The sequence below is a fragment of the Rhinopithecus roxellana genome, chromosome 2 (genome assembly GCF_007565055.1).
Source record: "Rhinopithecus roxellana isolate Shanxi Qingling chromosome 2, ASM756505v1, whole genome shotgun sequence".
Taxonomy (NCBI): domain Eukaryota; kingdom Metazoa; phylum Chordata; class Mammalia; order Primates; family Cercopithecidae; genus Rhinopithecus; species Rhinopithecus roxellana.
The window spans coordinates 41,183,754-41,195,758 of record NC_044550.1 but is presented as its reverse complement, the minus strand read 5'-3'; positions in this window follow the sequence as shown (position 1 = coordinate 41,195,758).

The following is a 12,005-nucleotide window of genomic DNA, read 5'->3' as shown; positions in this document are numbered from 1 at the left end:
ACTGGAGCTGGTTGATTTCCTTCAGAGATGCCCTGCCTGATGAGGAGTGATCTAGGGAAGCAGTCTGGCCACAGCCACTTTGCTGTGCTGTGGTGAATTCTGTTCAGTCCAAACCTCCCAGTCTCCTTAGCACTGTTAGGGGAAAAGCATGTACTAAAGTCACAGTAATGGTGGTCCCCTCTCTCCCAACCCCAAACTCAGTTGTCCCAAGCAGACTCGACTGCTGTACTGGCAGTGGGAATTTCAAGCCAGTGGTTCTTAGCTTGCTGGGCTCCATGGGAGTGGCACCCGCTGAGCAAGACCACTTGGCTCCCTGGTGTTAGCCCTCTTTCCACAGCAGTGGATGGTTCTCACTGGAGTTCCAGGTGCCACTGGAGTATATAAAAGCTCCTGAAGCTCAGTGCCTGCCCAAAGAGGTGCTCAGATTTGTCCCTGAAAAGGCTCACAAGGGAATCTCCTGATCTGCAGATTGCAACAATCCATGGGAAAAGCCTAGTACCCTTGGCAGGTAGCACAGTCCCTCACCATTTCTCCTGGCTGGGGGAGTAAGCTTCCCCCAATTTGTGCACTTCTCAGGTGAAGGGACACTCCACCCTGCTTCTGCTAGCTCCCCGTAGGTCATGTCCACCACCTAGCCAGTCCCAATTACTGCCTTCTGTATTGGTCTCACTGGGAGCTGAAGACCAGAGCTGTTTCTATTTGGCCATCTTGGCCCAAGACCTGTCCAAAATACTTAAAATCCTGTCCAGAAAATAATTAGTAATCAATACATTGTTATTATTTGTATTTTTATCCCTCTATATTGCTATTATTTAATTCATTACTCCCACTGTTTTCTTAAAGCCACAGAATTAGCATAAATCTTAAATGCAGAGAAGCAAAGGTGCAGTAGGGTACTTAGATTATCCATTATTTAGGCCACAGAAAGATTAAAGAGCAGGTGAGACCCAGATCTTCTAATTGTTGCCTTTATCCACTCTAATCCATACAGCAAGTCACTTGCCCAAATACAGCAGATTCAGAAACACAAATACATGGCAGCTTAAACCTTAAATGAGAGTATACACTGATAAAATCAGAAGTTATTAAAGAACTAGACTCCTTTAAAGAAGTTTTTTAAAAAATAATAATAGCAAGATCTATTTGTCATAATTCAGCTTAGCCAAGCCCAAGGATTTTCTCTTTCCTGTGGCCTACCAATGTTCTGCTTTATCTAAAACCTGAGTATTTAACATTTTACTTTAACTATGGGGAAGGGAAACATACTTTTTAGGAAATGATCATTTTTAGTACTTGACCTGGAACCTTCCCTGTATAGGAAACACATAACTTGACAAACATTTCTTTCCAGACAGCTGAAGTCAGTTAATCTATCAAGTAAATCATTAGCATTAACAATATCTCCAACTGGTTAGATATCAAACTTGTCTTCTAGGGAATCATGATAAAACAAATGTCTTCTGTTAAGAATCAAAGCATTTGTCTCCTTAAACAGCCTTGCACATTGTAATCTCGACATTGAAGCATGATGGATAATGGTTAAGACTCACTTTTGAGTTAAGCTCTGTTTCTGACCTTGAGATGTTGAGTAACCCAATGTACTTCAGCTGCATGTTGCATAGATATAATAAGATTTTTTGATTGTTTGTTTTTGAGATAGAGTCTCGTTCTGTCACCCAGGCAGAGTACAGAGGTGCGATATCGGCTCACTGCTACCTGGGCCTCCTGGGTTCAAGCAATTCTGAGTAGCTGGGACTACAGACGTGCACCACTATGCCCGGCTATTTTTTTTTTTTTTTTTTTTTTTTTTTTTTTTGCATTTTCAGTAGAGATGAGGTTTCACCATGCTGGCCAGGCTGGTCTCAAACTCCTGACCTCATGATCTACCTGCCAAAGTGCTGGAATTACAGGCATCAGCCACCATGCCCAGTCATAAGACGATTTAAAAAATACAACAACAACAAAAAACTTAAGATAGGACCTGCCATAAAGTAAGTGTTCGATAGATTATTGCTTTTATCATTATCATCATCTGTATGATGTCATATACCTACAATAAAGTAATATGTACTTATCTTCCCCATTCTAAAGGTAAAGTATTAAGGCTATTTTGCCCAAAAGCACATAGTTAATAAAAAATACATTAATAAATTATTACATTACATTTTACATTTGTTTGTCTAAGCCTCAAACTGTTGTTTTTCCAACTGACAAAAATTTAAGTGGTAGAACTTTATTTGATTCCAACAATTCCAATTCTTCTCATTCTGTAAAACTTCTAAGTCATAAATTGCTGAAGGATTATTTACTAAGACATAAAGTTCTCCCTTCCTTCCTTATTTCTTTCCTTCATTCCCCAGTTCCCTTTGCCTTGGTTGTCAATAAATAGCACTTACAGAGAAAGGAGGAAAAAGAATAATGTTTATTCAGTTCCACAAACGGTTCAAACATCCAACACAGGCCCACATGAAAAGATTCTTTTTTTCAGTGACTAAAAAGAAAACCACAATAGGAACCTGTGACTGGCTCTAGGGCAACAATATTTTACAATCTGCCAATTGATTGAAGCCCAACAGTTGCCTCAAATTTAAATAGTGAAAAGAGAAATAAAAGAGAATGTCATGACAGGTCAAGAAGAACAGGTTCATGTAGTGGCCTGAAGCTAGGCCGAGGGCATATCCCACAACAGAGTAAAAAAATATCCTAACAATCTCAAAAATGCTGGAATTTATGTAGTTTCAGTTATTTTATACTATACACAATATATGTTACAAAAGGCAAGGGGTCTTTTTATAAGAATCCATGTAAGTGTTTCTTAACATACTAGTTTTTAGAATAGAGGCTGTTGGCATATTAAATTAAAATCTGCACAAAATTAATAGGCTTTCAGAACCAGAAGATATCCACAGTTTTCTAAATTGATTGTTTCAGAGAATTATTTACTGATGAATTTCTCCTGAAGGAGAGATTCCATGACTGACCAAATATGCTTAGGATTCATTTGGTTAAATAAACTTCAGCAACCCATTTTTTCTTTTCTTCTCCTTACTTTTTTAACTCCAGTACTTTTTGTAGCCTTTAATATGCTAAAGTATGCTGTGAATTTCCAAGAGAAAGATACAGACTCCCTTATTTTTCATGCTGTTGTGGAAAGATAATTTTTTTTTCTACTAGTGTACTTATCGAGTGGTTCTGTTAAATAATGATTAGAAAAAATGCTAATGTAATTTAGGAGATTATAGTGTCCTAAATATATATACACTAAGATAGACACTATGTTATATTCATACATTCTGCTAGAATAGCCCAATGTTTAAATATATAATGTATGTATTATATATATAGGATCTTATGTTAATATATTCTGCTAGAACAGCCCAATGTATAAATATATAATATATATACCATCTTATATTTATATATTTATAAATATATATTTATATACAAATAATGTAAATCTATAATATATATTATGAATTCGTAGGTAAAATTCTCTGGTAGAATAACATGACTTCCAGTCTTAGGGCAAGTTTTGATGTATTTACCATAGAAATGTGAAAGGGGACATTGTAGAGATGACCAACTGGAAAAACATTCATAGATAATTCATTCTATTATTTCTTAGAAGGATAATCTTTCCATCAATTCCTTTGTTTATTTAACAAATATCAATCAGGTACTTGGATGTGCCAGAAATTATTTTACCTCTAGGGTATACACTGGTAAACAAAACAAGAAAGGCTCTTGTTTTCATGAAGTTTACATTCAAATGAGTAAAATGAACAATAAGCAAGCAAAAAATAGATCATTGCAACCAAGCACTTTAAAGACAATAAAATGATAATGACATAAAGAAGGGAAGGAAGGGAGACTTTTCCCAGATGAGGAGAAAAAACACTTAGACAGAATGAGCAGAGAAGACTTATCCAAGGAAACAACATGTGCACTGACACCCAAATGACAGAAAAATAACTAGATAACTGTATGAGTTCATTTTCAAGCCACTATAAATACCTGAGATGGGGTAACTTACAAAGAAAAGAGGTTTAACTGACTCAGAGTTTCACCTGGCTGGGGATGCCTCAGGAAACTTGCAATCATGGTGAAAGGGGAAGCAGGTACCTTCTTCACATGGAGGCAGGAGAGAGGAGAGAGTGTGAAGGAGGAACTGTCAAACACTTCTGAAATCATGAGAACTCACTCATTATCATTAAAACAGCATGGGGAAAATTGTCCCTATGATCCAATCACCTCCCTCCCTCAACAATCCAAAAGACAATTCGAGATGAGATTTGTATGGGGACACAGACCCAAACCATATCAATAGCCATGTGAAAATCTGAAGGAAAGAACTATTGCTCAATGTGAGGCATCGTGTCCTAAAGGAATCATAAGAAGAAAATTTAAAACTCTAAAGAGGAGAATAAAGAACATTGCTATGGTTTAAATATGTTCCCTAAAATTTCATGTGTTGGTAACTTGATCCCCAATATAGCAGTGCTGAGAGGTGGGACCTCTAGAAGATGACTGGGTCATGAAGGCTCTATCCTAATGAATTGATTAATAGATTGATAGATGAATGGGCTATTGGGGAAGTGGATTAGTTATCAGGAGGGTGGTTCTGTTATAAAAGTCATTTTGGTCATGTCTCATGAGCCCCCTCTCACCCTGTGATGCCTTCTGACATGTTATGACATAGCATGAGGCCCTCACCAGAAGCTGAGCAGATTCAGCCCCTAGACTTTGAACTTCCAGCCTTCAGAACTCTAAGAAATAAATTTATTTTCTTTATAAATTACCTAGTCCCTGGTATTCTGTTATAGCAATAGAAAACAGATAAAAACAAACGGTCTCAAACAAAACAAGAATGATGCAGGAATATAAAAGTATGATGATCAAAGAGATTCTAATACTAACAGTCAGCAAAATGGTAAGCCTGGCCAAGATGACAGCAATGGTGAGAATCTGTGCTTTTACGAAAACAAGTTGTCTCCCCAAAAGAAGGACCCCTGAGATCTTTCTTTAAAGTACAGTTAAGAGAAGATAACTAAAATATTGAAAAGCAGGTTAAAAAAAGAGCAGCACACAAAACATGGAATGCCAGTCAGTTAGTTCAGCCTAGCTGCTAGAGTGTTGCAGGAAAACAAAGCCCAGGAAGAACAAACACAATCTTCTAAATTTAAAGAACAGCAGCTGTAGGTAGATAAAAATATCTTCTGCTTAGCATCGTGATGCAATGATAAAAGATTGAAATGGATGAAAGAAGATATTTATCTTAGTCTGCTCAGGCTATCATAACAAAATACCATAGACTGCATGGCTTAAATAACAAATTTATTTTCACACAGTTCTGGAAGCTGAAAGTCTGATATCGAGATGCCAGCATGGTCATTTTCTAGGGAGGGTTCTCTTCCTGATTTGCAGACAGCAGGCTTCTCTCTGTGTTCTCATCTGGCAAAGAGAGAAAGTTTTAGTGTCTCTTCTTATAAGGGCACTAATCCTGTCATTAGGGCCCCACCCTTATAACCTCACCTGAACCTAATTATCTTCCATAGGCTTCATTTCCAAATACCATCACACTGGGGTTAGGACTTCAACATATGAATGATGGAAGAGGGGACACAAGTCAGTCCACAGCAACATTAAAGTTCTATCAGTTAAATTTAGAAATTAATGGAAATATTTTCTAAACTGGATTTAGGATTACAACAAAAGAGTCTGAGGCATTTAAGAAATCAGAATGCTGCTGTAGACATTTGGTCAAAGTATTACCTAAAGAAAGAAATATAAGAACCCAAAGAGATGACAATCCAAGAGGCAGGATCCAGGCAAAGACTGAAGTTTTGTCTCTTACCTCTAGTGAAGAACCAGTTCAACTCATGTCTTATATAAGAATGGTGTCCTAAATTAAACTCACATTTAATATGTGCACTTCAGTGAATTATGTATCTTTTTATTCATCTTTTGCCATGGTTGATCTCGAGTTTATATTTAGCACAGTAACCTAAGTTTGTTATAAAATTGGTGCCAAATAAATATTGGCATATTTTTACTGTAGTGTGAAGTGCAAGGACTTCAGAATCTTGTGGATCTGGTACCTCAGTCTCTTAAGCCTATAATAAAGGGATGCTGGTTTCTCTAAAGAAAAAAATTTGAAATAAAATGTATTTCCTACTTTTTACTCACTCATCCCTTTACTCTTTCCTAAGCATACATCAAAATCTAGGAAGAAAGATAGCTTTCTTTCTTTGAATTACACTATAGCTATGGAAGTGGGGAGAGAAAGTTAATGTTTTAAATTAATTTAATCTATTATTGTATATACAACTTTTTACCACATTTAAATGTTGAGACCCAAGACTCTGGTAGACTTTGAGGTAGAAATAGACAAAGCAAGATTGCTTTCTTTCTTTCAAGTTTGAGGACACTGTTCATGCCAAATTTACCAGGGGTAGACATTTTTCAGAAGAGTGTATTAGTTGGCTTGGTCTGCCATAGAAAAATACCATAGAATGAGTGGCAAAACAACATAATTCATTTTCTCACAGTTCTAGAGGGTAGAAGTGTAAAACCAGATGCAGTCAGGGATGGTTTCTGGTAAAGCCTCTCTTCCTGGTGTGTAGATGGCTGCTTTCTCTCTATATTGTCACATGGTCTCTTCTCTGTGTTCATAGAAAGAGGGAATTCTGTGGTGTCTCTTCCTCTTACAAAGACACTACTCCTATCAGATTAGGATCCTACCCTTATGACTTCATTTAACTCCCTAAAGGCCTTATCTCCAAATGCAATCACATTGGAGATGAGGGTTTTAACAAATGATTTTTTGGGGAGACACAATTCAGTCCATAACAAAAAGTTTAAAAGGAGGAATGGGGTACTAGGTAAATAGTTTCTCTACAACTTATATTTTCCTTTGCTTCTTAAGAGTATATGTATACATTAGCTACTGCCACAAAATTGCTCTATTGCAAACCTTCTCTAAATAAAGTGGCTAAAATTTATTCTCACAAATCTGTAAGTAGGCTGATGCTGATGCTGGCTGGGCTCAGAGGTCCTGCTAATTTCACCTGGGTTAACTTTCACACCTGGGGGTGTCCTGTATGATGCTCTAGACTGGGCCATGATGGGTCAGCTCTGTTCCATGGAATCCACCTCCTGGGACCAGCAGGTAAGGCCTGGATTGTTCTTCTCACAGCAAGAAGTTCAAGAGAGTATGTCTAATTATATTCAGGGGCTATGCTTGTGTCAAATCTGCCAACACCCCATTGGCCAAACAAGTTATTTGGCTATACTCAGAATCAAGGTAGGTGAATTACACTATAGCCATGGAAGTAGGGAGATAAAGTGAATAATGTTTTAAATTAATTTAATCTATTATTGTATATACAACTTTTTTACCACATTTAAATGTTGAGACCCAAGATTCTGGTAGACTTTGAGGTAGAAATAGACAGAACCGAAGGTTAAGTATACCAATAAATTTGGTTCTAGAGTTCAGAATGAGATCTCAATAAATTAGGGCTTAACTGATTAAAATTCTACTTTGAGATCTGGTGGTCCCAGCAAGTGCTAACTCATCTTGCTTAATTAATTGTGCATATGTTCCCTCCTAACCTCCCCCAAATCTGTTTTAATCTTTCTTTAAGATGGTCTTATGAAATGGGGAGTTGGCATTCAAAGGGTATAAAGTTTCAGTTATGCAAAATGTATACATTCTAGAGATCTGCTGTTCAACTTTGTGCCTATATTAACAGTACTGTACTATACACTAAAAATGTGTTGAGGGTAGATCTCATTTTAAGTGTTTCTACCACAATAAAATAACACAAAATGATTATTTCTGAGGGAAAAAAAGGATGTAGTGAAATACGTAATGGCGTCAAGCACAATGTCTGGCACAGAGTAGGTGCTCATCAAAGTTTTCTTCTGCCCTTTATACAAATCTAATTCAAATTGGCTCAGGCACAGAATTGTTTCTTGTTCTTCAGGCCTTAATTTCTGACATTTAAAGTTGGAAAACTCCTTTCATATTTCTTTAAAGAGCTACATAAGTATAGTTGAACTGAGTTAACAATCTGATCTTCATTTTTAGTATTTGGGGAGAAAAATAATTCTGAGTTTGCTACAGCACTGGTTTTCCAGAACCTTTTTATAAAACTAGTGCCCTTTGAGATCATCCCCAATATGGGGAACCCAAATCATAGACTGTTTAATCTAACAAATGCCACAGACTTATAACATTCACAAGGGATATGTAAAAAGACCTTTTGCAAATTCCCATATGTGTAAATGTCACTGCATCATATAAGTTTTCACATAAGTCTGTTGAATGTAATGATGCATTTAAATAACCCCCTCAGACCTCTAATAAGAATTTCTGCACACCTGGTAAGAAGTTTAAAAAAAAGAAAAAAGAAAAAAAAAAAAAAAAAACAGAACCACAGTGATACTGAGACATGGACTGATTGAAGAGGCTCACTCAAAGCCTCACATGTTTTTCCCTCTCACACTGGCCTCAAGGACATGTGATTCAAACATAAGACTCAACACACAAGTACTGCAAATTGTGCACTTTTTAGATTTCCTATGAGTTGTCAAAATCACAAATGTTAACTCTGTGAATGGCAAGGCTCCACTCAGCCATGAGATGGAATTCAGTGGAATAGCAGGAGGTGAAAGATACGCATTAGAATAGAAAATGAATTACGCATTCAGGCCTCCTGCAGTAGCATAAATGAGAGATTGCATATGTTCAACTCAGTCTTTATATGATCAGGTAAGATGTGCAACAACTTAGTATAAACAGGAGCTAATAATCTGAGTAACAAGCTCTGCTAAGAAATAAATATCCCCATGCTCCCATTACACAATGGACATTCATTAGCATATAACCTTCCACTTACGAGTACACGTGGGAAACCTGCCAATAGGACACTATACGCCAAAGATGATTAAATCAGCATTACAGAGAGAAAATCATAAAAACAGACTTTCTAAATAATTTAACTAGAAGCACTACATTTGCTGGAAGCCCGAATTTGAAATCTCTTGCTGCCAGTTATTCATAAAATGAAATTTCAGACTAGTATGAGAAAGACATTACCAGATACTCTTTATTGTTAACCAACTTTACTATTCTATTACAAATGCCTTCCCACTTTAATGTTAGGGCACTCATGTAAGTACTAAATTTCATTAAGTAGCATGGATGATGAGGATGACCATAATGACAATGACTATTATAGTGGGTTATGTCTATTGCATGCTTTCTACCTACTAAGCTCTGTCCTATGTGCTGAAACAACCTTTATCTATCATAACAATCCTGTAAGATAAGACTTATTGTATTCCCATTTTATAGCAGAAGAAAAAGATGTACAGAGTGAGAAGAGATAACAGTAGAGACTGAAATCAAAAGGACAGGGTTTGGTTCTAGAGTCTGAGCCCTTTACCAATTTGCTGTAGTGCTAAAGAATAGTTAAAATAATTCAGATATCTCTTTGCCTCACATGTCTGTGAAACTGAGCAACTGACATAACCACTCTAAATGTAAATTTTTCCATCTGTAGAATGTATATGGATAAATATACCTAACTTCTATTTAAACGTATTGTAAGACTTAAGTGAGACTGAGAATGGAAGTCATATTACACAGTATGTGGGAGAAAAATTTCAAAAATATTATCTCTTATTAAGAGCTGTATTAGCTCTTATTTTATTAAAAGGAAATTACTTATCATGTGGCACTCTTGCCTTAAAAATTTATCCATTGATTTTAAAATTTAGCTTAATTAAAATACATCATAAAATGTATCCTCATATAAAAATATAAATTACATATTTATAAAATAATTCTTATCAGAAAATATTATTCTTTGTAACAGAAAAACTTGAAATATTATATGTAGGACAATAGCAGTTATATGGAATATTACCAGACTTTCTATACGCAAACCTAATCCACATTTCAACATTTCTTTTTCATAGAACTTATTTAAAAAATTGAAATTCTAGGTGAACTCACCTAGAGCCTTATAAAATAACAAGGACTTTGGAGAAAAACATTCACTAAGTTTAAGAATTGCCTTTAAGAAAACATAAAAGTATCTCGAGAATTATGACATTATTATATCAATTAGCTATTGATACAAAAAAAAAGCAAGGAAACAATATCAGTGGCATGCCAAAATATGCATTGATTTTCATAGATTTACAGGTTGATCAGCCAAGGTGGCCCTGCTTCAGGCTTTGACAGCTGAGTAAGCTCTTCTTCCTCATACAGGTCTGAAGTCGGCTGGGCGATTCTGTGCCATATATATTCCCTCTGGGGTTCAGTGTAAATGGGCAACACTACCCAGAGGAAGCTCTTCTCATAATCATGGCAAAGCAAGCAGAACACGCAAGGCCTCTTAAAATTTAGACTTGGTACTAATAACATGTTACTTCTGATTGTTCTATTGGCCAAAAAGACAATTGTCTTTTTCATTTGGAAAAAGACAAGCTGTCTTACTTTATTTGTGTTACTATAAAGAAATACCTGAGACTGGGTAACTTATAAGGAAAGAAGGTTTGTTTGGTTCATAATTCTGATATCTAAAAAAGTTCAAGACTGAGAATCTGGTGAAAGTCTCAGGCTATTTCCACTCATGTCAGAAGGTGAAGGGGAGCCAGTATGTGCAGAGATTACATGGTGAGAGAGAAAGCAAGAGAGAGATGGAGGAGGTACCAGGCTCCTAACAAACAGCTCTCACAGGAACTATGTAGAGCAAGTCATGCAGCTTCACACTCAGTGAAAGCATTAATCTATTCATGAGGGATTCACTCCCATGACCCCAACAAACACCTTCCATTAGGCCTGACCTTCAACACGATGGATCATCAACATGAGATGTGAAAGGGACAAACACCCAAACTATAGCATTTCACTTCTGGAACCCCAAATCTCATGTTTTTCTCACATTTCAAAATAAAATCCCTTCCTAAAAGTCCCCAAAAATCTTAACTTGTTTTAGCATCAACTCAAAAGTTCAAAGTTTAAAGTTTCATCTGAGACTCAAAGCAAGTTTCTGCCAGCTATGAGCCTGTAAAATCAAAAACAAGTGATTTACTTCCAAGATACAATGGTTGTACCATTCCAAAGTAAACATTCCCATTCCAAAAGGGAGAAATCAATCAAAAAAGGGGCAGCAGACTCTATGCAAGTCTGAAACCCAGCAAAGCGGACACTAAATGTTTTTTTTTTACTTGTTTTTTATTATTATTTATTAACTTTTATTCCCATAAGTTTTGGGGGAACAGGTGGTATTTGGTTATGTAAGTTCTTTAGTGGTGATTTGTGAGATTTTGGTGACCCCATTTCCCAAGCAGTATATACTGAACCTAGTATGTTGTCTTTAATCCCTCATCCCCTTCCCAACCTTTCCTCCTGAGTCCCCAAAGTCCATTGCATCATTCTTATGCCTTTTCATCCTCATAGCTTAGCTCCTACTTATGAGTGAGAACATACGATGTTTGGTTTTCCATTCCTGAGTTACTTCACTTAGAATAATAGACTCCAATCCCATCCAGGTTGCTGTGAATGCCATTACTTCATTTTTTATGGCTGAGTAGTATTTAATCATATATATATATACCACAGTGTCTTTATCCACTCATTGATTTATGGGCATTTGGGCTGATTCCACATTTTTGCAATTGCGAATTGGCTGCCATAAACATGAGTGTGCAAGTATCTTTTTCGTGTAATGACTTCTTTTCCTCTGGGTAGATACACAGTAGTGGAATTCCTCAATCAAATAGTAGTTCTACTTTTAGTTCTTTAAGGAATTTCCACACTGTTTTCCATAGGTTGTACTTGTTTGCATTCCCACCTTCAGTGTAGAAGTGTTCCCTTTTCACTACATCCACACCAACATCTATTATTTTTTTGATTTTTTGATTATGGCCATTCTTGCAGGAGTAAGGTGGCATTGCTTTGTGGTTATGATTTGCATTTCACTGATCAT